At 39.9% G+C, this 22,416-nt stretch overlaps 2 pseudogenes; one reads left to right on the forward strand and one right to left on the reverse strand.

The window, feature by feature from the left end:
- LOC112411036 (RNA/RNP complex-1-interacting phosphatase-like) overlaps window positions 1–2,950 on the reverse strand; it is a 7,001-nt pseudogene extending 4,051 nt beyond the window's left edge.
- A 3,494-nt stretch (window positions 2,951–6,444) lies between these two features.
- Window positions 6,445–22,416, forward strand: part of LOC112411037 (uncharacterized protein C2orf78-like) — a 21,810-nt pseudogene continuing 5,838 nt past the window's right edge.

Here is a 22,416-nt window from a genome sequence, read left to right on the forward strand (position 1 = left end):
TACTGTCTCCCAAGGCCATGGAACAGGTCAGAAGAAGGATAATTCTTTTGCACTGGTATGTCCTACATGGGCCAAGAGAATATATGGGTTTCTGTACTATATAAGAAGGTATTAGGAAAAGAAAGCATAATACTTAGAGAACAATTGTCTTTTACCCTGATGCTTAAACGTGCTCAGGCCACTGCTTAAAATAAGTGCTAAAGACATAATGGACATACCTTTCTTTCCTTTTAGGCTACTACTAGTCTTACTAAAAGTTTACTTCATTTTCAAAATATAGAACCTGGAAGCTTATAGAATTTCTTAAGCATATCTAGAGCCTACTGCCAAATACTATAGTTCAATTCACATCTTTAATCTCATTTTGAAACAGCAATTACAAATGTGTATTTAAGGAAACCACTAGCTTCCCTTTTTGAACCCATGAAAGAAGGCCAGGATTCACCTTAGCATAAGATGATAACTACTGAACTACTATCAATTATTACAGTATCAGAAAGAAGGTCATTTTCAATTACGGGTTCCATTTACCTCTGGCTTATAATAGCAGTGAGTATATGTTAAGTCAATAGTCAGCCCAAGTTCCTCATTCTGTTCTTGGAGTTTGTTAAAGAAGATCCAAGGGGGAAAATCATTCTTCTGGAGCAAGATTCTTTTCAAAACCCTGTCAGAAAGAATAAAATAAGAAAGCACATGTGTTTAAAATCCTTTATTATCTTATCCATTTATTCAAAAAAAATTAGTAGACTAGCTTTAGAGCACTTTGAGATTCATAGCAAAACTGAGCAAAAAGTACACTTTTATCCTCTCTCCTTATACCCTCTCTCCTTCATCCCACACAGCCTTCATCCCACACAGCCTTCCCCATTATCAACATGCCATACCAGTGTGCTTCATTTGTTAGAATTCATGAACCAACACTGACACATCATTATCAATCAAAGTCCACAGTTTATTGCATTCATGGTACAAGTAACCGACTATTTCTTTATTTCTAGTATAGTCATCCCCAAACATTTACACACTGAGATACATATTACTTTCTTAGAAATTACTTTATTCTTTATTTATAGTTAGGGCATTACACTGTTTTTTTTAATTAAGTACAAAAGTAGGTTGTATTTATCTACGAATTCCATTCTGGATGGTAAAGGAGGTATTAAAAAGTATTTGCTAAAAAATAGGGAAAATGGAGTACGACGGGGTTGAGAGCTAGGGATCTATATGGTGAATTCATATTTCTGGAAGCATACAGTATTAACTTTTGCTTACCTTTTTTAAAGGAACTTTGAAAGCAATGAAACGAGTCCCAGGCATCTGCTGTCCAACTGGGAGATAGTCTTTCCACCTGTTAATATATTTTTTTTTGGCAAATTTTATGTTAGGCTGTCTCCCTGCATAGGATGAATGTGCCTTGAAAATGGAAATCATATCCCTCTAGGGTAGGTCCCTCTTCTTTCTGCTTTGCATTTTGCTGCTCCACTTATTCAACCCCACCTTGTAATAAGCTATATTTCCCTTGTTCCTGTTTTCCCATCTTGAAAACAGATAAAAGGCAACAAAACAATGCAAAGGTCTCAACAAATAAGGGATATCTAAAACCAGAGATGGCCAGAACTTCTGTATCCCTGATAAAACCTAGCCCGGTGTTGACTACTAAGGTATCATTAATACATGCATGTTGACTGAAATAGTTTGAACTCAATTCTTCCCCTTCACAGTTTAGTTTTAGTCCTCATACAAAACCTGAAAATAAAATTCCTTAATGCTATGAATCACAGTGAAAAATATCTGAACTGACTTCTGTAAGATGAGTTAGAACTAAGGTTAATTCAGTGTATCTGAAGCATAGAAAGTGAGAGCAGTAGTGGCACAAGGTGGGGCCAGAGAAACAGAGAGGATTCTAGGCCACGCAGAGTCTTAAAGGCCAACAGTTTGTTTTCTATTCTCAAAACAATGTTATTGAGCGATGTTTATGAGCAATGTTCCAACTTGCTTTTAAGGTTTCTTGTGTGAAGAATGGATTGGAAGGAAACAAGAAATATGGACACTACTTAGGACCTAATTGCAACAGACAGGCAAGTTCAGTATTAGGATGTTGAGGAAGAGTTGATAGATTCAAAAGAAATTCAGGAGATAAACTGAAGCGGGCTTAATGGGGTATGAGATGGAGGAAAGGATGGTCTTAGGGAATTAAAGCGTTTACCGCACACATGAGCAAAGTCTCAAAATTAATCATTTGGACGTACAGAGGTAGATCTCCCAAATGACACCGGTTAGGTAGCAACAGTACGACCTTTATAATTCCGAGAGACAACACAAATCAAGTGTTTCGACGGAAAATTCGGCGGTACCCGTGCGTTTTTTCACTCAAACTTAGTTCCAGTTCCTCTTACTCACATTTTCTGTGCCAAAACAACACAGCTTGAGGAATTAAAGGGGATTTCATTTTGGTAATTAAGAAGTGTCCCCAACACTGACAGTCCCATTTTAAAGAGCAGTCCCGCTGCATTTCACCCGAGGAGCAATGGCCAGAGCCTCCCTTTTAAAACGATGGGGGGAAATCAGAACATCACACACTGTCCCTTTCAGCTACTGTGAACTGATCCGCGAGACGACCAATACCCCCTAGCACAGCGCGGACGGGGCAGCGCGAGGGGGCAAGTCACAGGAGACAGCACAAGAGACAAAGCCCAGGCCCAGGGGCTCTGAGCTCCACCGGCAACGCCGAGGGGCCAAGGCGTATTACCCTTCCGGGATGTGCTTTCCGCCCTTCCTCCTGGCCAACGAACGTCCGGAAAAGCCGCGACGCTGACCCCAGCGCCCACGAGCATGATGCCACTGGCTCATGTGACCCCCAAGATGCCGCCCACCCAACGCCAAGAGTGCCAAAGTCGCCAACCGGGCGGCCCCGGTGCCAGCACAAGGCGCCGAACCACAAGCGGCTAGGCACAAGCCCACGCAGCTCGCGGACCTCCTTCTACTGCGCATGCGCCACCGCCCGTCGAGATGACGTCACCACGCCGGCCAACTGAGACGCTTCATTGGTAAAGAGGAGTCTGACGCCTGCAATTCCCTCCTTAGCCGGAGGATGGTAGCAGAGGTCCATTAGTTCGTGTGTGTACCCTCAGAATTCCAATCATATGGGACATGGAAAGTTGTCCCACTTTCCCAGTATCTTGTGTGGTTCTTTCAGATATTTCCCAAGTGCTTACATTCACACTTGTTGTATCTTGTATGTAAGTATTTCTGCCTAATGGAGATCCTGTATTTTATACAAGAGCAGCATACTATATATAGTCTACAATCTGTCTTGGATAGTGATTTTCCCAATTTTTGCGTACAGCCATTCCATTCTCTTTAATAGCTGTGTCACATTACATAATTTACATGGCCAGTCCAATATTGATGGACTTTTGGTTGTTTTCAGTTTGGGGGCATTTTGTTTGTTTTTTGTTTGTGTCCTCTGTTACAGATAGGCTGCAATGTGAACCTCTTTATACATGTGTATAGCTATATATAAATTTCTAGACATAGAATTTCTGGAATGAAAGAGATGCAAATTTAAAATATTGAAAGTTTTTCAAACAATCTAATCTTCCTGATCAACCTTCAAAAATATTGTATCAACTTATACTCCACTCATAGTGAAACACTTATTGGATTTCTATTATGAGCCTTGTATCATGCTGGAGGTTGACAGTATGTATTTACATTTTAGACAATACCAAAAAACACCTGAGAGAGATAAGAGTGGAGCTCAAGTATAACATTTCCTCACAGTATCAGGCATAGGGATCTGTACCTGTTAGAAAAACTATGAATCCTGCCACAAGTGGAACAGCAAAGAACAGCATGTCCTACAGTAGGTCTGAAGGTATAATAGCATACTAAACTCCACTGTTATGTATAATAACAAATGTTTTTTGTTAGTTTTACTTTTCAGTTTCAAATTTCTGAAAGTATCTTACATACACTGTGAGTAATCTTCACAACCATTTGAGCTGGGTAAACTGAGTCAGGAAGGTCAGAATTATTGAATGAATGAATGAATGAATGAGTAAAAAGATCACTAACTTTAACATATCAGGGACAGTCATAGTGTAACCAAGTTTCAATCCACAAGACACAGTATCAGGCATAGGGATCTGTACCTGTTAGAAAAACTATGAATCCTGCCACAAGTGGAACAGCAAAGAACAGCATGTCCTACAGTAGGTCTGAAGGTATAATAGCATACTAAACTCCACTGTTATGTATAATAACAAATGTTTTTTGTTAGTTTTACTTTTCAGTTTCAAATTTCTGAAAGTATCTTACATACACTGTGAGTAATCTTCACAACCATTTGAGCTGGGTAAACTGAGTCAGGAAGGTCAGAATTATTGAATGAATGAATGAATGAATGAGTAAAAAGATCACTAACTTTAACATATCAGGGACAGTCATAGTGTAACCAAGTTTCAATCCACAAGCATTTATTTACAATTCTGAAAACTTCCACAGAATTACAAATGGGACAATAGTAGTAAATTACTATTTGGATAAAGAAAAGATACAAGTTAGCACAACCTAGTTTACAAACTTACAATTAGGCACATTCAATTTGGTGCTAAGTCATAAAATATTATTTTGCAATTTATGAAAAATATCCAATAGGCATGTAATGGCCAAAAAGTACAAATGATACAAATATCTATAGACATGACAGTGTACCAATTGTGACATAAATCTATCAGAAACTAGAAAATCTATGTTGGTCTTATAGTTCCAGCTTGCTAAAAGATACAGGCTTTGGGTGGGAACACAAAAAATCCAGACCTGGCCATAACAGGGTTTCCAGAAAGTATGGGAACTAGCAAAGAGTAGGCCTCTGGATGGGAGGGGGTCCAACATGAGATGAAACAATGCCTTAGTGGGTATGTAGTATGCTGGGATAGAAAATAAAGGAGCAAGGGATATTTGGAGAATCAGACAGCTAAGTATTTGACACTAACAAAATCTACCAGTATCCCATAGGGCCTCAGGTACCATGCAAGGGTTTGAGAGATTCCAGTGTTTAATTAAACCAAAATGTGACAATGGGAGGAATTAAGGAGAGCCTCAGGGATAGATGAACTGGGGATGTTACACCAAGACACGTCTCAGTTAACCTGATGGGTTCAAAATGCAGGAAGTGGGTATACGGGACAAGACAATAACTGTAAGAATAAAGGTTTAGGTCAGGGTAGGGCCTCATGTTCCTAAGTGTTGAAATAGAGCTCTTTAGTTTCTTCCTCCTACATGTAAGATTCTTTGGAGGTTAAGATGAGGCTCAACCTGCATGCTAAAGTTAAACGGCTGGAACTAGGGAGAGAAAATAAGTTACATAGGCTCGGAACCAGGAAAAGCCTAACTAAGGGTTTGCCTAAATAGAATTGAATGTTGGAACTGAATATTTTAATATGTAAACATTTTACTGATACCAAAATGTGTCTTACCACACTTCCCCCAATCTCACACCACCCACCCTAACCTGCAGTAGCTATGGGTCCCTTGATTTCCATGGAAATATAGAGAAAAGAGACACTGATCTGGCTTGCAGGTATTTAGTAAGTTGGTAGCCTCACATCACATACTAGTATCATGTGAGTAGGCCATCTGAAGTAGGAAGCTTAGGGGAAAAACCTTCAAAAACACTTAAAAGCTTAAGCCACATCTCTATACTACAACACCAGGAAAGCAGAAGAGAAATGTAAGTCGCAAGTCCAACCTGGCCCAGCCTGGCCCAGCCCAAGGAAGGTAGGAGTCAAGGAGACGAAACTGAAAGAGAAGAGCCTTGGACCACAACATTCTCCACAAGGTACACTCAACAAAGTTCACCCTACGCTTTAACCAAGTTACAAAAAGAGCTTCTTAATCCCTACTTTTGCTCCTTAAAAGCTGCTATAAGTTCACTAATTAGATATGATTTCAGAACAACGGTAATAGTTCAACTAGATGGCTCTTGCCTTCCTAAGGATATTAATTAAATAAGATGTATATAGCTCTAAGTATATGATACATAAAATATAATACTCTGCAGGATATAGGTAACTGTTAGTAAATTATATTAATGAACGTCTGTAAGAAATGTTGCAATGATTTCCCTAATGTAAGAGCCTGGGGGAGGTAAATCTGTCTTCTAGGATTTCCTCCCCAGAGCTCAGAAATGTAGGTGTTGTTTTAGCTCTCCTACACTCTCTCCACCCAACCCTGCCTTCCTGTTGGGGATCGGACCTCCCTATTGGCTATCTCATACCTTGAAACTGCCTGCCTTGTGACATCATTCTCCTACCAAACCTACTACCACTTGGTAGAGTCTAAGGGTTTCCGTGGACTTGTCTGTAAATAAATTTGGATCATCACAAGTGACCGGTGACCAGTGACCAGTGACCAGTAACCAGTGACCTTTGTACTGGACACATGTGCCGTTCAGCTGCAGCCACTCAGACATCCTCTGGTGTTGTCTCCTCATCCCTTGTATCTGCAGTTGATGTTTTCTCTTCTTCTCTGACCACGTCAGGTAAGAAAAGAAACTTTTTAAAGTTTTTCGTTAGATTTATTTTGCCCCTAAATTTACTAGTAGATTCAAAATAGCATGGAATAATGAGGGAATGTACTGAACTAGAAGTCTGGAGACCTAATTTCAGTTTTAACTTTGGCATTTACTATCTGTGTGACTTTGGACAAATCATTGACTGTCTCGCAAAGCCTGATTTTTTCCTTATCTGTTAGGTTAGGACACTACATTGGTTGATCACTCTGATCCCTTTTTTTCCAATATTGAGCCTTAAAGGGTACCCATGTAGAAAATGAAATCAGAGCCTTCTCAAGAGTGTTTCAACAGAAACATAGAAGAGACAGGTGACATAGAAAACTAGCAATATATAGCAAGATGTTTCATCTCTAATGGTCTCCCTCCACTAATATTTCGACTAGTTGAAAAGAGAAAATAGGGAGAGAGGATGGAGAGTACTGGGCTATAGGGAGGCACAGAGTCAAACGTAAGGAAGTTTAGGATTGTTTTCATCAGCACAGGCCAACAGGAACCAAGAGATAGGATAAAAAAATAAGAATGAAGAGGGAAAGCATAGAGAAGCTCTCAAGAAAAACGTAGTTTGCAATGGAATGTTGATGGGAACCAAAGATTTTAAATTAAAGCAGAAAGAGCATAGAGTGAAATCTGCTCCGAGCAGGGCAAAACAAAGTTGATTGTAGCAAATCCTTATTTTAACAGACTAAGAGGAAAGTAAGGACAGAACAGGGCATCACCAGGAAAGGCAGCTTACCAGGAAAGTCATACTCAGTGTTTTTTCTTTTATTGCCTCTCTGAATACAGTTGGCACTTGCCAGTTTTGAATGTAAACATTTTAGAAATATGTCCTGGAAATGATTCTTCCTATATACAAGAGACCAAAGTGGTTATCTAGGGGTCTGATTTTCAATGTTTGATTCTAATTTTTAAACTATGTAGACGTTTTACCAATTAAAAATTTTAAATGATATCTTCGAAATTGAATCAGAAGGACTATATCCTTTGTGTGATATGTAGGTTCTAAGGCAAGGTTGCTTTTCATCTTTACAGTTCTTTCCTTCCTAACACAGAGAGCACATTGATCAACAGCCATCGTTCGTTTTTAGATCTTAGCTACCTAAGAAGAAAAAGAAAAATTCAAGCCCCCCATCTCTAATTCCACATTGAGGGAATTCACTGGCGGTCCAGTGGTTAGGACTCGGTGCTTTCACTGCCAGGGCCACGTGGTGCGGCAAAAAAAAAAAAAAAAAAAAAATTTGAAAATCTTTTTTAATTGGATGCTAGTGATGATTTTTTTTTAGGTTTTGGGATGTCATCTTCTTGGATGTTGAAGATAATAATAAGATAATGTAAGTTCTAGAATAAATACAAAAACCTTCTTGATACTTTTTAAGCTTCCTTTCTGCTTATTATATATTTCTATTCTTTGAAATATATATTTCTACCAGGCTGAATACCTGTTACTTGCTGGGTAAAAATATGAATGGGCACAATAATGACATTCTTTTACACTTATTATTTTGCTGTCTGCTTTGTACCAGTTTTCATTGAAATACTTGTCTGCATATATTGTGGCTACGTATACATTCACACTGATTGAATTTTGTTGCTTGTTATGCATTTTTACTGATATATCTTCCCTGTCTGTATGTACTGGCTAGGAATTCATTCAAAATCACCTTCTATCGTGTTTTTTGGTTAATAGTATTCACTAAAATAGAGTGGGCAAAATTCACTTTCATAATATTGCATGTAGGGTACAGAATGTCATTTGTTAGTAAACTCATTATGCTTTGACACTTGCCACATACCCCAGTTTTCATAACTATGTATTTCTTTTACGTCATGTAATATGTTTATCATGATATTTCTTTGTCTTTCTAGAACTTATTGTATCTTCCTCCATATAAATCATACGCTATATATCAGCTTATTCATGTATTAATTATTACTGCTATTATTATTGGTGGTGCTGTTATAACCACTTTACAGATGAGTAATCTGAAGTAATCAGATAACATTTTTCTTTCCAAAAGAAATTAAGAAATTCGCTTTCGGGTAATCATTTGGAGGTGGGATGAGAAACCAGGCTTGAGGAGGGTAAAAGTGACTCTTTAAATTTACCGGTTGGACTGAGCTATATGTGAACTCTAGGTAATAGCGTGACAACTGCACAAGCAAAGTGAGACACTGAAGATTACAATGGTAATAGCCGTACTGTTTTCTAACGGACAAAAAAAAAATGCCTATAAATTCTATTTCTCCCGCTTTCTGGCAGTATCAAGCTCAGAGTAGTGTCCTGGCAAGGAAGTCCGTATACTTAGGTTCTGAAACCTGGTAAGGATACTAACATAATGAGAGAACTTGAACAAGTCAACTCCACCTCTCTGAGCCTCAGTTTCTTTCCTCATGAAATGAGACTGTGAAAATAGAAGTTCTCTAAGGACCTCCTAGTTCTAAAATGCTCCCAGTCTATAAAACAGCATAGAAGTCCATACTAGTGCAGGCTGAAGGGAAAGACAGGGCAGGGAGAAGGTTGCTTCCAGGCTAGAGAACAATGTCTGAGCCGTACCACTTGGGTCTTCTGCCCATCTGTGTCCAACATGGGAGCACAGGCAGCTAATACAGAAGAGCGTAAAACGGCTCAGTCCTTGCAACCATCATAACGGTCTGATTTTTGGTTTATCAGTAAGTATTGACATTACAGGTGTCCAGATAACAAGAAACTTAAGATAATGTTGTTCCTCAAACATAGTGAGAATGTATCAATGTCCCTAATTTTTGCATTACCCTCCTGTTCTTACAGAAAATTTCCAAAATCCATCTCTACTTGGAACTCTGAATTCTCTGCAGCACTCTCTTCCTGGGGTGAGCAACGCACCTTCCCTAACAGGAAGTGTCTGCAACTTCTCCAGAGTCTCTGCTCCTGCCATCAGTTCAGCATCAGCTACTGGTACCTCTTTCCACACACTCATGGGTAGCACCTACCTTCACCACCATTCTAGCACAACTATGTTATCTGGAGTTACTGACCAGAGCCAGACCTCCACTTCAGCTGCTTCCTATCCGGGTGTTCTTGACTGGAACATCACAGGAAGCACTGAAAAGAATTCTCCTTCACTCGGAGACTTGACTCTGGCAGTCACTGACCAGCACACAGCTGCTTCCTCCATGTTTATGGCAGCCCAGTATGATAAACTGCAGAAACCAATAAAATGGTCCCTCTATATCCATTACTTTCTGCCAGTCTTGCTTAGGGAACACCATCTCATATTCCAGATGAGGGACACAGCCTGTCACATCCCTACCAGGAAGGAAGCCAGGTATGCTACTATAACCAAGGCACATTGGGGTCTCTACTGTATGGAGAACTTGGTTCCTGCCTGCAATCCTATGGCTCTGTGTCATACACAGGAAGTAGTGCCCCTGTGCAACCAGAAGTGGTTATGGTACTAAAGGAGATTCAGCCCACAAATATCCAACCACCAGCTTCCACCTCTGGAATCTACTACCCTGTGTCTGCTCAAGCCATCACAGAAACAAGTTTTCAAGGTGAGTACAAACAGCAAGAAATTTGAACAATGAGGTCAGCATTCAAAACTGGAGTCAAATCTACAGCTGGGAAGTGGTGTACAGACAGGTAGAATTTAGATCCTGAGCCTTTAATGACCACTACCTTCGCTCAGGGCTCTCTGGTTTTAGACTCATATAAGAACACCTAGGGCTTCCCTGGTGGTGCAGTGGTTAAGAATACACCTGCCAATGCAGAGGACACGGGTTTGAGCCCTAGTCAGGGAAGATCCCCCAGGCCGTGAAAGAATACCCCTGCCAATGCAGAGGACACGGGTTTGAGCCCTAGTCAGGGAAGATCCCCCAGGCCGTGGAGCAAATAAGCCCATGAGCCACAACTACTGAGCCTGCATTCTAGAGCCCGTGAGCCACAAATACTGAAGCCCACGCACCTAGAGCCCGTGTCCGCAACAAGAGAAGCCACCACAATAAGAAGCCCGCACACCGCAACCAAGAGTAGCCACCGCTGGCCGCAACTAGAGAAAGCCCATGCACAGCAATGAAGACCCAGTGCAGCCCAAAAACTACATACATAAAATAAATAAGTTCAAAAAATAAATAAATAAAAATAAATTTTAAAAAGACCTAATGCAGGGGGGAAGTTGGGAGGGACACTCTAAAGGTCATCTAGGCTACATGTACAAGAACCCCGAGAGCATACCAATAGGGACCACATTTTTCACTGCTGTAGCCGATCATTCCCCCTGTACTACCACACTGTATCACTCCCTTCCCTGATCTACTGTTACAGTCTCTTTGGAAGTTGTTTCACAACTCTTGTTGTCATAGTGCCAGTTTAACTGTCCTCACTTCCCTAATTTATACCAGGATTTAAGACCTTGTGGTCTGGGATTCTGTCCAGAGCAAGCAGGCTAAGACTCTGTCTTTGTTTATATATTTCATCAGGAAGGGCTCTACTCCCTCTCCTAGTTCATGGTGTGAAGTGTTCTTAGCCTCTCAGGAAAGTGGGGAGAATTGAAAGGACTCTATATGAGAATGCTAGGCTTTGTGAAACATTTCATTTCTTTAAAAAATAAGACTCATTTTTTATTTGACTTTTAACAATCCTATGAAATACAAAGAAAGCCACGAATCGGTGACATGAAATGATCACTAGTAAGAATTCCAACAGTCACCCCTTATCTCGTAGCACAGGGCAGTGTCCGTGATCCTTAAGAAGAGTTACTAGAAATGCCTTGCCCATCTTGCCCCTAAACACCAACACAGCAATCATGTACCTTGAAAGGTACATGATTGCTGTGTTGGTGTTTAGGGGGAGCATCTCACTTACCAGGGACTGACTTCTACCTGGATTCCTTTGTAGGGATGGAGACTTCCCTGGTGATGAAAAATTCCCTGGGATTGCAACCTCCAAGCCAGACATCTTGTGTGACACAAACTCAAGAACTCCCCAGGTCCTGAGGCTCAAGCCATCACAGAAACAAGTTATCAAGGTGAGTACAAACAGCAAGAAAGTTGAACAATGAGGTCAGCATTCAAAACTGGGGTCAAATCTACAGCTGGGAAGTGGTGTACAGACAGGTAGAATTTAGATCCTGAGCCTTTAATAACCACTACCTTCGCTCAAGGCTCTCTGGTTTTAGATTCTATATAAGAACACCTAGGGCTTCCCTGGTGGTGCAGTGGTTAAGAATCCACCTGCCAATGCAGGGATTACACAGGAAGTAGGGCCTCTGTGTAATCAGCAAAACGAAGAGCCATGGGCAGGAAAGGACCACAAAGACCAGAGGGAGGAAGAAGGCTGAAGAGAATAAGCAGTCAGGGAACAAAGTCAAGGCAGAAGAGAGGCCAAAAATTCCCCAGACGAAATGAAAGAAGCAGCAAACTAAGCTTATGCAAGAGAGCTTTAAAAAGCCTCGAACCCACCTAGGCATGTGCAGGCTGGGGTCTGTGAAGGTTTTTCATGCACTGGGGGAGGAGAATTATAAGAAAACTGGGCTCTCTTCCTGTCGGGTCTTGGGAAATTCAAGCAACCCTAAACCCCCCCAGGCACCCCCAGCTATCCAGCCATGGTGGCATACCCCATGTGAGGGTAAGAGTCCTGAGAAAACTCAAGTCGAAGCCCAGAAACTAGACAGCAGTGCTGAAAAAGAGTGTCCATCTCCATCCCAGTATGAGCTGCCGCCTCCTGGGAAGGTCAAGTTGATACCTCTGCCGTTTTCTGCCTGGGACAAGCCTCAAGCTCGACCTGCTCCTCGGAGGCCACAGTCTCTGTCCTCTCATTGGCCTGCTGTGGCTGACCATGCCCAGCTTGCTTCTACTAACTCAGCTCAACCTCCTGCAGTGAGTTCATCCCAGCCAGCTCCTGCCTCTTTGCCGGGTCCTGCCAAACCATCTCAGCCAACTATGACTAACCAACCCAACCGCGTTGGACCGACCATACCCAGCCTAGTGTCCCTCAGTCTGCTGCTGCTAGGCCTGCACCCTACAAAACTTCATCTTGCACTTCTCTCCAGCGGGAGCCTGTTCCCCCTGCTGTGACTAAGCACCAGTCCCCACCCAAGCTCCAAACCCCATTTCTACTCCAAGACTTCAGCGAGCAACCAGTTCCATGGAGGGAACCCAATGTTCCTGAGCCAGTAATGTCAAAGCCCATCGAACAAGAGCAGAGGCCAGAGCGGGAGGCCATGAAGAGACGGGCTCAACAAGAACGTTACAATGCTGCCAAATACACCTCTTTGGGGAAACTGCAATTTTTCATTGAGAGGAAAAAAGAAATGGAAATTGCTGACTACTATGGATATGTAAAGTAAGAGCTGCTAGCAGTGTTGGTGCCGCCTTGGGGACCAGCTGCTCTTCCATATACAGTAAGATAGGTATAAATTTCTCTATTTATTTTGATATATTTTAAAACAATAAAACTGAATAAATACATGTAATAGAATTAATAGGTAATAAAACTTTTGAATTTTGAGATGCTACCTGTGGTGTGTTTTTTTGGTTTTTTTTTGTTTTTTGATGAGGTTGGAATCAAAGTCTGCATGAGAAAGGAAGGACTGAAAGTTAGATGGGAGAATGAAGGAAAGGGGTAAAAACTGAGGAAAGAGAAAAGAACTTGGCCCAGGGCTAGGAAGGCCAAAAGACATTTATGGATTTATGAAAGGAAGCAGGAGTGAGGATGAAATGGCAGAAGTAAAAAGCAGGGTCAGTGGTCAGGGGTGAAAGAACAAAATTTGAGTAGAGTTGAAGATGACAGAAGGTGAGTCTAGGTTCACTAGGAGAAATAGAAAAACTCTCTTGGGGAGGTTGGCCTTAAGTCTCACAACCACCAGATAGGTATTTAAGAAAACAGGAGGTTCAGGACACATCTCTGAAAAGCTAGAGCTGCCTTATTCAGGTGTGATTATAGTGGGGGAATAGGAAATCTACCAGAGAGGTGGCTAGGGCTCAGAGTTATCCTAGGGGCAGCTGACGACAGGGGCAGAGCCAAAGGGAACTGCTGCATCAGGAGGCCCACGAATAGGGCCTGACATGTAAATCACCATGTACTCAACACCTAAGCACCAGGGCAGCTAATGCACTATTCAGTTAATCCTGGCAACGACAGGCAAGGCCAGTATTCCTGTGCCACTTCACTTAGAGAGGTGCAGCAAAGGGCTGAGGTCACGTCACATGTGGAGGTACAAGGCCTCAATTTCAGGCCCAAATGCCTCCAAAGTTCTCAGTATTTGTAAGTGCCCGCAGGCGGCCAACCTGGCTTTCAGAGCACAGCATCCTGAGGTTACTGGTCGACGAGATCAAACTTCTGGACGGGCCTAAATATTACCTTGCGGGGCTTCTTCCGTTGACCAGGGCACGTGCTGCCTTCTGTAAACATCATCAACTGAAATGCACGAGAAAATCCGACGGAAGCATCCACTCTCACGGGTGAGAGCAGTGGGGGCACGCACACTGGGCAGCTGCTCCAACAGCCACAGGACCCAGGCGCCCAGCGGTTCACGGGCTCCCTGTGAGGCCTCGTGGGGCAGGTCGAGGGAGTGAGGATGGGAGAGAGCGGCAGTGGTGGGCGTCCAAAGGAATGCAGTGGGGAGAAGGGAGAGATGGAGACAGTGGAGAGTGGACAGTGACCATGGGAAAACTGTCAATGTTCATTTTCAAAATTAATTTTTTGAGATATCATTCACATGCCATAACATTCACCTTCTGAAACTGCAAATTCAGCATCATTTCGTACATTCACAAGCCTGTACAACCATCACCGTCATCTAACCCATCACGTTTTCATCACCCCACAAAGAACCCCGCGTAAACATCAGCAGGCCCTCTTCATCCCCTCCTCCTTCAGTCCCTGCAACCATTAACTTCCTTTCTGTTGCTATGGTTTTGCCTTTTCTGGACATTTCCTGACATAATACAAATGGGACCACTGTGTGTGGCTTCTTTCACTTAGCATAATATTTTCAAGTTTGTCCATGTCGTAGCATGTGTCAGTACTTCATTCCTTTTTATGAATGTATAATATTTCACATATACACCACATTTAAAAATCCATTCATCCATTGATGGGCATTTGGTTTTTTTACACTAATAATCTCCACTTATTGACAGTTTATTCTGTGCCAGGCAGCACCAGGCTAAGTTACTGACCTTATTTCACAGATAAAGAGGCTTGGAGAGTGTGAAGAGTTTGCCCAAGATTAAGAGCTAGCAACTGGGGGAACTGGGGTTTGAACTCAGGTGAACTTCAGAGGTAATAAATTCACATGACAGAACATTAGAAAAGGTACACAAGGGTATTCAATGGAAAGTCACCCTTTTCCCCACGTGCCCCAGCCACACACTTCCCTCCTCAGAGACATCAGCTTTTGCCATGCTGTGGATCCTTCCAGAGAACTATTTATACCTCAACATGTATGTATCACAATTTATTGACTAACCTGTCCCACTGATTTGAAATGTCACTTTTATGGTATAATAGATTCTTATACATATTTATATTACTTTTTTCAGAGCTGTCCTGACTCGTTTTTGCCTATCTTTTCTGTTTTCCATTTCTCTAAAATCCTTTTTATCTTCAAAAAAATTTTTCCTTTTCCTGTTTGTTTCTCTTAAGGCATTATGTTCATTCACTCGTATGATTTTATTTAAATGATTTACTTTTGGCGGTGTCGGGTATTAGTTGCAGCACGTGGGCTCTTCGTTGCAGCGCAGGGGCTCTTCCTCACGGCTTGTGGGCTCCCTAGTTGTGGCGCGTGGGCTCCACAGCACGTGGGCTCAGTAGTTGGGGTGTGCGGGCTTACTCGGCCTGCGGCATGGGGCATCTCAGTTCCTCACCCAGGGATCGAACCTGCATCCCCTGCATTGGAAGGCAGATTCTTAACCACTGGACAACCAGGGAAGTCCCCACTCTTGTATTATTTTAAATTTAGTCCTCATTTCTGAATTTTTTTTCTTTTATTTTGAATTCTGTCCTGAGTTCTATCATCTTACCTAATATTCTGATTTATGCTGTTCTTTCATGGTTTTTTTATTATGGTAAAATATACATAAAACAAAATTTAGTATTTCAACCATTTTCAAGTATACAATTCAGTGACATTAAATACACTCACAATGCTGTGCGACCATCATCACTATCCAAATTCAAAATAATTATGTCTAAAGATTGAGCAGGACCTCAGAAAGATGGAGGCAGCAGCATACTTTCTGAATCTCTTCAAACCCTTTCATGGAAGAAGATCAACTAAAACCAAACACCCATAGGTGGCATTTATCAGCATTTACCATTTCCAGAACTTTTTCACCATCCCAAACAGAGACTCTAGAGCCATTAAACAATAACTTCCCATTCCCTCCTCAATCCATGTTCTTTCATCTTTTCCATTGTTTTTCCTAACATCTTTTAGCCCACTTTGAAATAATAGGTTACAGTTTTGATCTGTTTTGTGGACCTGTCTTTTCTAACTTGATTTTATTGTCTGAAGAGATGCTATTCTGCTCCTTATTCTCTTTTTTCTTACACTACCTCTGTACGGGATTTGATCCCAATCCTTTTCTTTTATTGATTTTTGGATGAAAAAAGTTTTAAAGCACTTTGAAAAGGAGGTGCAAGGCCATGTGGAAACGTGTTCCTCATGGCTGTTTCATCAATGCTTCACTTATACTGTTTTGAAATAACTCTTTTCCAAGAGGCATAAACCAGTGGGCTTTATCATTGGACAGAGTGCAGAGAAAGGACCCCACGAAAGCTGATCACCTTAGCAAAAATGATTTAGTTATGATTTCACCCAGGATTGGTCACAAACCAGCCTGGGAAACTCAATGAACCAGAGACAAGGTATAATGCCATCCTTCCTTCTCTCTGCCTCAGCTCTCAAGGATTGGTCACCTACATGTTATTCGTAATTATTAGTTGGTTTCTGTTCATAATTACTATCAGAAGACACAGCACTTATGGGCCTAATTACACTGCCCGGCTACACACCATTCTTCTTCATTTTGGCTTCCTGTCCACCAGCTGGAAGCTGATTTATTTTTGTTCTCCCTTCACCACAGCCCAGTAATTTTTGTGAATGACTCTCAGTCTCACCAGAATCTGTATCTCTCACTCTGCCCCAACATCTCACCCCATCATTCGCTCCCTGAAGTGTACTCTAGAAATTTAGGTAAACTGGATATTTTAACACGGTTGACCATCTCTTATGAAACCAGAAGAAGAGCAGCTCTCTTATGGAATGACAGAGAACTTGTAAGGATAAAACACCAGTCTGCAGGAGAAAGGGAAGAGAAGAATGATGGAAATAGTTTTTGGAAAACTGTTTTTACATTATGTTTTGTTTGTTCCTGGTAAATAAACTGAAATCTTCTAAACATTAAAAAAAATCTAAACCACTAAATTCAATAATACAGGAATATAACTTTTAAAAAAAAATTTCTTTGGCTGAGCAGCATGTGGGATCTCAGCTCCCCAATTAGGGATTGAACCCACGCCTGCTGCACTGGAAGCGCAGAGTCTTAACCACTGGACCACCAGGTAAGTCCCAGGAATATAACTTTTAGAGGAGAAGTTATAAACCCCTTGGCTATATGAACTGGAGATTTTTAGTAAGAAGTCATATATTTTAAATGACTTGGAGCTTTAAAGAAAGGAAGGAAGGAAGGAAGAAAAAGGGACTTCCTTGGTGGTGCAGTGGATATAATATCAAAAATAAAGTAATTAAATAAATTTAAAAAAGAAAAAAAATGCTGAAATCCACTGACTAATTATTCAGGCTGTTATATCTCACTATTTCCAGATACATCCCTTTCAAAACTTTTGGTAAAACGTTACCTTATGTCAGAACAAATGAATTACAAACTTTTCTCTTTGTCCAAAATTTGAGAAATTCCCCTACACTTCTACCTTCAAATTTTATAAAAAGGGAAAAGTAGTGACAACCCTTATACTTACATCCAATTGCATCACCTGGCCACATGCCTTCTACATCAATCAAATATCTACAAAACAACAAAATTCGAGTCATTTGTAAATAAAAAGAAAAGAAAATCAAGGTTTCGCAAAAAATGTCAAATTTCGCTTTACAAATATAGATATAAAAATCCTAAGAAAATATCAGCAATCTAATCAATAATTCTTAAAGAATGATATACACCAGGACTACAAAAAGGCATTGTTACAAGGATGCAAGGATAACGCAACTTTAGAAAATTTATTAATATAATTATTTACATTGATACAACTTAATAAATGAAAGAGAAAAAAATACAGAACAAAACTGGCAGATGTTAAAAAGTTATCTGATAACGTGCAACAGTCAGTTAAATGACTTGGAGCTTTAAAGAAAGGAAGGAAGGAAGGAAGAAAAAGGGACTTCCTTGGTGGTGCAGTGGATATAATATCAAAAATAAAGTAATTAAATAAATTTAAAAAAGAAAAAAAATGCTGAAATCCACTGACTAATTATTCAGGCTGTTATATCTCACTATTTCCAGATACATCCCTTTCAAAACTTTTGGTAAAACGTTACCTTATGTCAGAACAAATGAATTACAAACTTTTCTCTTTGTCCAAAATTTGAGAAATTCCCCTACACTTCTACCTTCAAATTTTATAAAAAGGGAAAAGTAGTGACAACCCTTATACTTACATTCAATTGCATCACCTGGCCACATGCCTTCTACATCAATCAAATATCTACAAAACAACAAAATTCGAGTCATTTGTAAATAAAAAGAAAAGAAAATCAAGGTTTCGCAAAAAATGTCAAATTTCGCTTTACAAATATAGATATAAAAATCCTAAGAAAATATCAGCAATCTAATCAATAATTCTTAAAGAATGATATACACCAGGACTACAAAAAGGCATTGTTACAAGGATGCAAGGATAACGCAACTTTAGAAAATTTATTAATATAATTATTTACATTGATACAACTTAATAAATGAAAGAGAAAAAAATACAGAACAAAACTGGCAGATGTTAAAAAGTTATCTGATAACGTGCAACAGTCAGTTTGGGTGAAAATGCTCTGTATGCTAAAAACAGGAGGCTTAATATGACAGAGTATTCATCAAGAACCAACAAATAACAAAAGACAAATCAGGACAAATATTAACATCATATCTAAAAAACCCTATCTAACCAACCATAGGAGCCAGAAACTTAGGAATCACCCTCACTGACAGCTATTTCTCCCTCACCCTCATCCTCAGCCCACCACCAGTGCTAACAATGATACTGCCTACATACCTCTAGAATCTGTCCACATCTTTCCACCAAAATGATCACCATACCCTGGTCCAAGCCACCATTATGCCCAATTTCTACAAAAGTCTCCTAACTTGTTTCCTCGTTTCCACTCTTTCTCCCTGCAGTGTATTCTCCACTCGGTAGCAAAATAATAGGTTGAAAATGCAACTGGGTATGTTCCATGCACTCACCTTCAACAAAAATAGTTCAGTGGTTTTCTATTACTCTTAAAGTCTGAAACCTTAAACATAAGCCTGCACAATCGAGCTCCTGCCCACACTTGTAGCTCCATTATAATCACATGCTCCCCCAACAGCCCCACCTTCCTGGCCAGTTCCTCCAGCACACCATATGCTTTCCTCTTATAGGATCTTTTGCTATTCCTTATGCTCAGAAATCTCTCTCCAATGTCCCTATCTGCTTAATACCTACTCATCCTTCAGATATCAGCTGAAACATCACTAAATAAACCTTCTCTAATCTCCATGATGAGATCAAATCCTCCCTAAAATGTGCTCTTATGGAACCATGTTCCTCTCCTTGTCACTTGTCAGAGATGTAATTCTACATGCAGTGTATGATTCTTGAATATCTATTCCCTCTCTGGACTGTTAGAATTCACAAAGGGCAGGTCAAGTCTCTTCACTCACAAAATGTCACAAGTCTTTTTGCTAGCCACCGGCACAGTGCTTAGACATAACACATGCTCAATAAGTACCTCCTGCGTGAACAACCATAAATTCGTATAGTGTAGCAACATCCACAAAAAGCATAAGGGCACCAACTCTTTGATGCAGAAGTCCCATTCTGAGTGAAGTTAACTGAGACAAAGCATATATATTCAAAGGTGTTCACACAGCAATGTCCATTACTTTGACGTTTTATAATATCAAAAACTTCAGACTTTTATATGTTCATCAGTGAGCAAAGGAACAATGCAGCCTTAAAAAAAATAAACAAATGGGACCTAATGAAACTTAAAGCTTTTGCACAGCAAAGGAAAGTATAAATAGGATGAAAAGACAACCCTCAGGATGGGAGAAAATATTTGCAAACAAATCAACAGACAATGGATTATTCTCCAAAATATATAAATAGGTCATGTAGCTCATTATTAAAAAAACAAACAACCCAATCAAAAAATGGGCAGAAGACCTAAATAGACATTTCTCCAAAGAACACATACAGATGGCCAAGAGGCACATGAAAATATCACTAATCATCACTCAACATCCTGCTGCACTTGATTCTTTTATCATAATTAACCCACTTATAAAGATAAGAGTAAGAGGTGGTAGTGTTCTTCCTCACTTGCACCCAAAGTGTAAAAGCAGCAAAAATATCTTAAACACATATATGATGAGGAAGCCACTCTTGTGGTCCACTTGTTCTGTTTTGCTTCTAGGGATCTGTCTCACTCCAAACCCTTGCTTTTGGTTTTCTCTTTTATGTACGCTAAGAACCCGAGAGTCTTAACCTTTTCTTCCACCTCTCAACCAATAAATAGGAAAAAAAAACATTTTTATTTTTTTATGTTTTTTCCATTTAAATTTTTAAAAAAGAGATAAGTAAGCTAGTTCAGTTGATATTTCTTCCATAAATCACTTTCCAAACTAAACTAAATTGTTAGTGACCATAAATAGGAAAAGCACCATACTCTATTAGCACCATCTGACATTTCCACCTTAATGTTACCAAACACAACAGGCCTAATGTCAGAACTATTAAAAATGTTAAAAATCCCCAACCCCACTCAAAATGCATACCAAAGTTCAGGTAAAGGAAAAACAAAAACAACTCACCATTGTCTTTATTTTCTTGCAGAAATCCATTTAAATTCCCACTGGAATTTAAAACTAGTGTCGTCATCTGGAACCTGATGCCCAATTGTACAAATTTTTAAATAAGGAATAGTTTCTGGTAAGTCCTATAAGGCAAAACCATGACAATATGTATTATTTCCTTTGCAGGGAAAGAATAAAAAATTAGAGAAGGCAGAATACAAACCAAGAGAGTACGTTAAACTTAGTATGTCAGTCATTCTGATAAGAGCCATTTTTTCCAAAGCTGCTTTAACCAGTAATTATCACTTGATTTTCATTAAAACTGCAGAATGGACAGTAACTAGGCATGCAAAAGGAAAAGCAAATCTATGTGAATGAATGGACATGTAACTCAAAATGATATAAACAGTTCGACCTACATTTATGTTCTATCTTACATTTCAAGGGACATAAAGCGGCTGTGATTTAAGCAGAAGAGTAGAACAGAGTCAGAAGAACTTGGATTCGAATTAGAAAATAGAGGCAACCTCAGGCATTGTTGAGAACTGGTATTCTTGAGGTGGGAGAAAGTAGACTATCATTAGAAGACAGAAAAGGATAAGTGAACATTCTCTAGTTCTGAATTTAAATGGAAAGTAGCAGTATGAACCTATGACCTATTTTAAAAATATTAAAAACAAACATATTTCCTAGCTCTGACCACTGAAAAAGTCTAGAAACAACTGATGTCATGTCAAAAGGACTCAGGAGTCACTGAGAAGCTCCAACTGGCCAAAGATAGGGCCTCAGTTAGAATAATAACTGCAATGGAGTCCACGGTGATATGAATAAATAAATTTTACAAAATTGGTCACCACTGGAGGATATTTGTGAATCAACTCATTAGTTTGAAAACTCTTAAACAAAAGAAGAGAATCATGCCTCTACAACTGGGCAACCAAACAGTTGATGAGGGGAATCTTACCTCCTCGTACAAATATACCCAGCTAATAAGTGAAAAAAAGAACAACAGAATTCACCATTCTTTGAAGCCTCAACTGAATTAATGGATGTAGGTATGAATCATCAGTGACTGCTAATACCATAGAAAGACACAATTATATACGTCTCCATGGAAGAACACATCATCACCCATGAAACTGTCTTGCCAAAACAAAACATGCAAGCTTCATTCAGATCAACTACCAATTTACAGGAAATAAAAGGACTGAAGACTATGTTACCAACACATGGAATGTAATCATCGACATCTAGATGGGACAAATTACCTGGTTTCTTTAAAAACAAAATTCAAGGAGGAAAAAAAAAGTGAGAGAGACATGGAGGGAGAACCTATAGATTAAGCAAGACTTCAGAGACCTAACAATCCACGGCAAAGTGTGGACCTTATTTGGATCTAATTCAAAATTCTTATATAGACAATTACAACACATGGACTGTAATCATCAAAATCTAGATGGGACAAATTACCTGGTTTCTCTAAAAATAAAATTCAAGGGGGAAAAAAAAGTGAGAGAGACATGGAGGGACAGCCTAGAGATTAAATAAGACTTCAGAGACCTAACAATCAACGGCAAAGTGTGGACCTTATTTGGATCTAATTCAAAATTCTTAAAAACAATTTTTTAAGGCATTTAGGAGACAACTGCAAATTTGAGCACTCTCTGGGTGTTTACTCTTAAAAAATGATATTAAGGAATAAAAGTCCTATATTTTAAATATACATACCAAAAATGTATAGCTGGGGCTTCCCTGGTGGCGCAGTGGTTGAGAATCTGCCTGCCAATGCAGGG

The sequence above is a fragment of the Neophocaena asiaeorientalis genome, unplaced genomic scaffold (genome assembly GCF_003031525.2).
Source record: "Neophocaena asiaeorientalis asiaeorientalis breed wild unplaced genomic scaffold, Neophocaena_asiaeorientalis_V1.1 scaffold810, whole genome shotgun sequence".
In the NCBI taxonomy this organism is placed as follows: domain Eukaryota; kingdom Metazoa; phylum Chordata; class Mammalia; order Artiodactyla; family Phocoenidae; genus Neophocaena; species Neophocaena asiaeorientalis.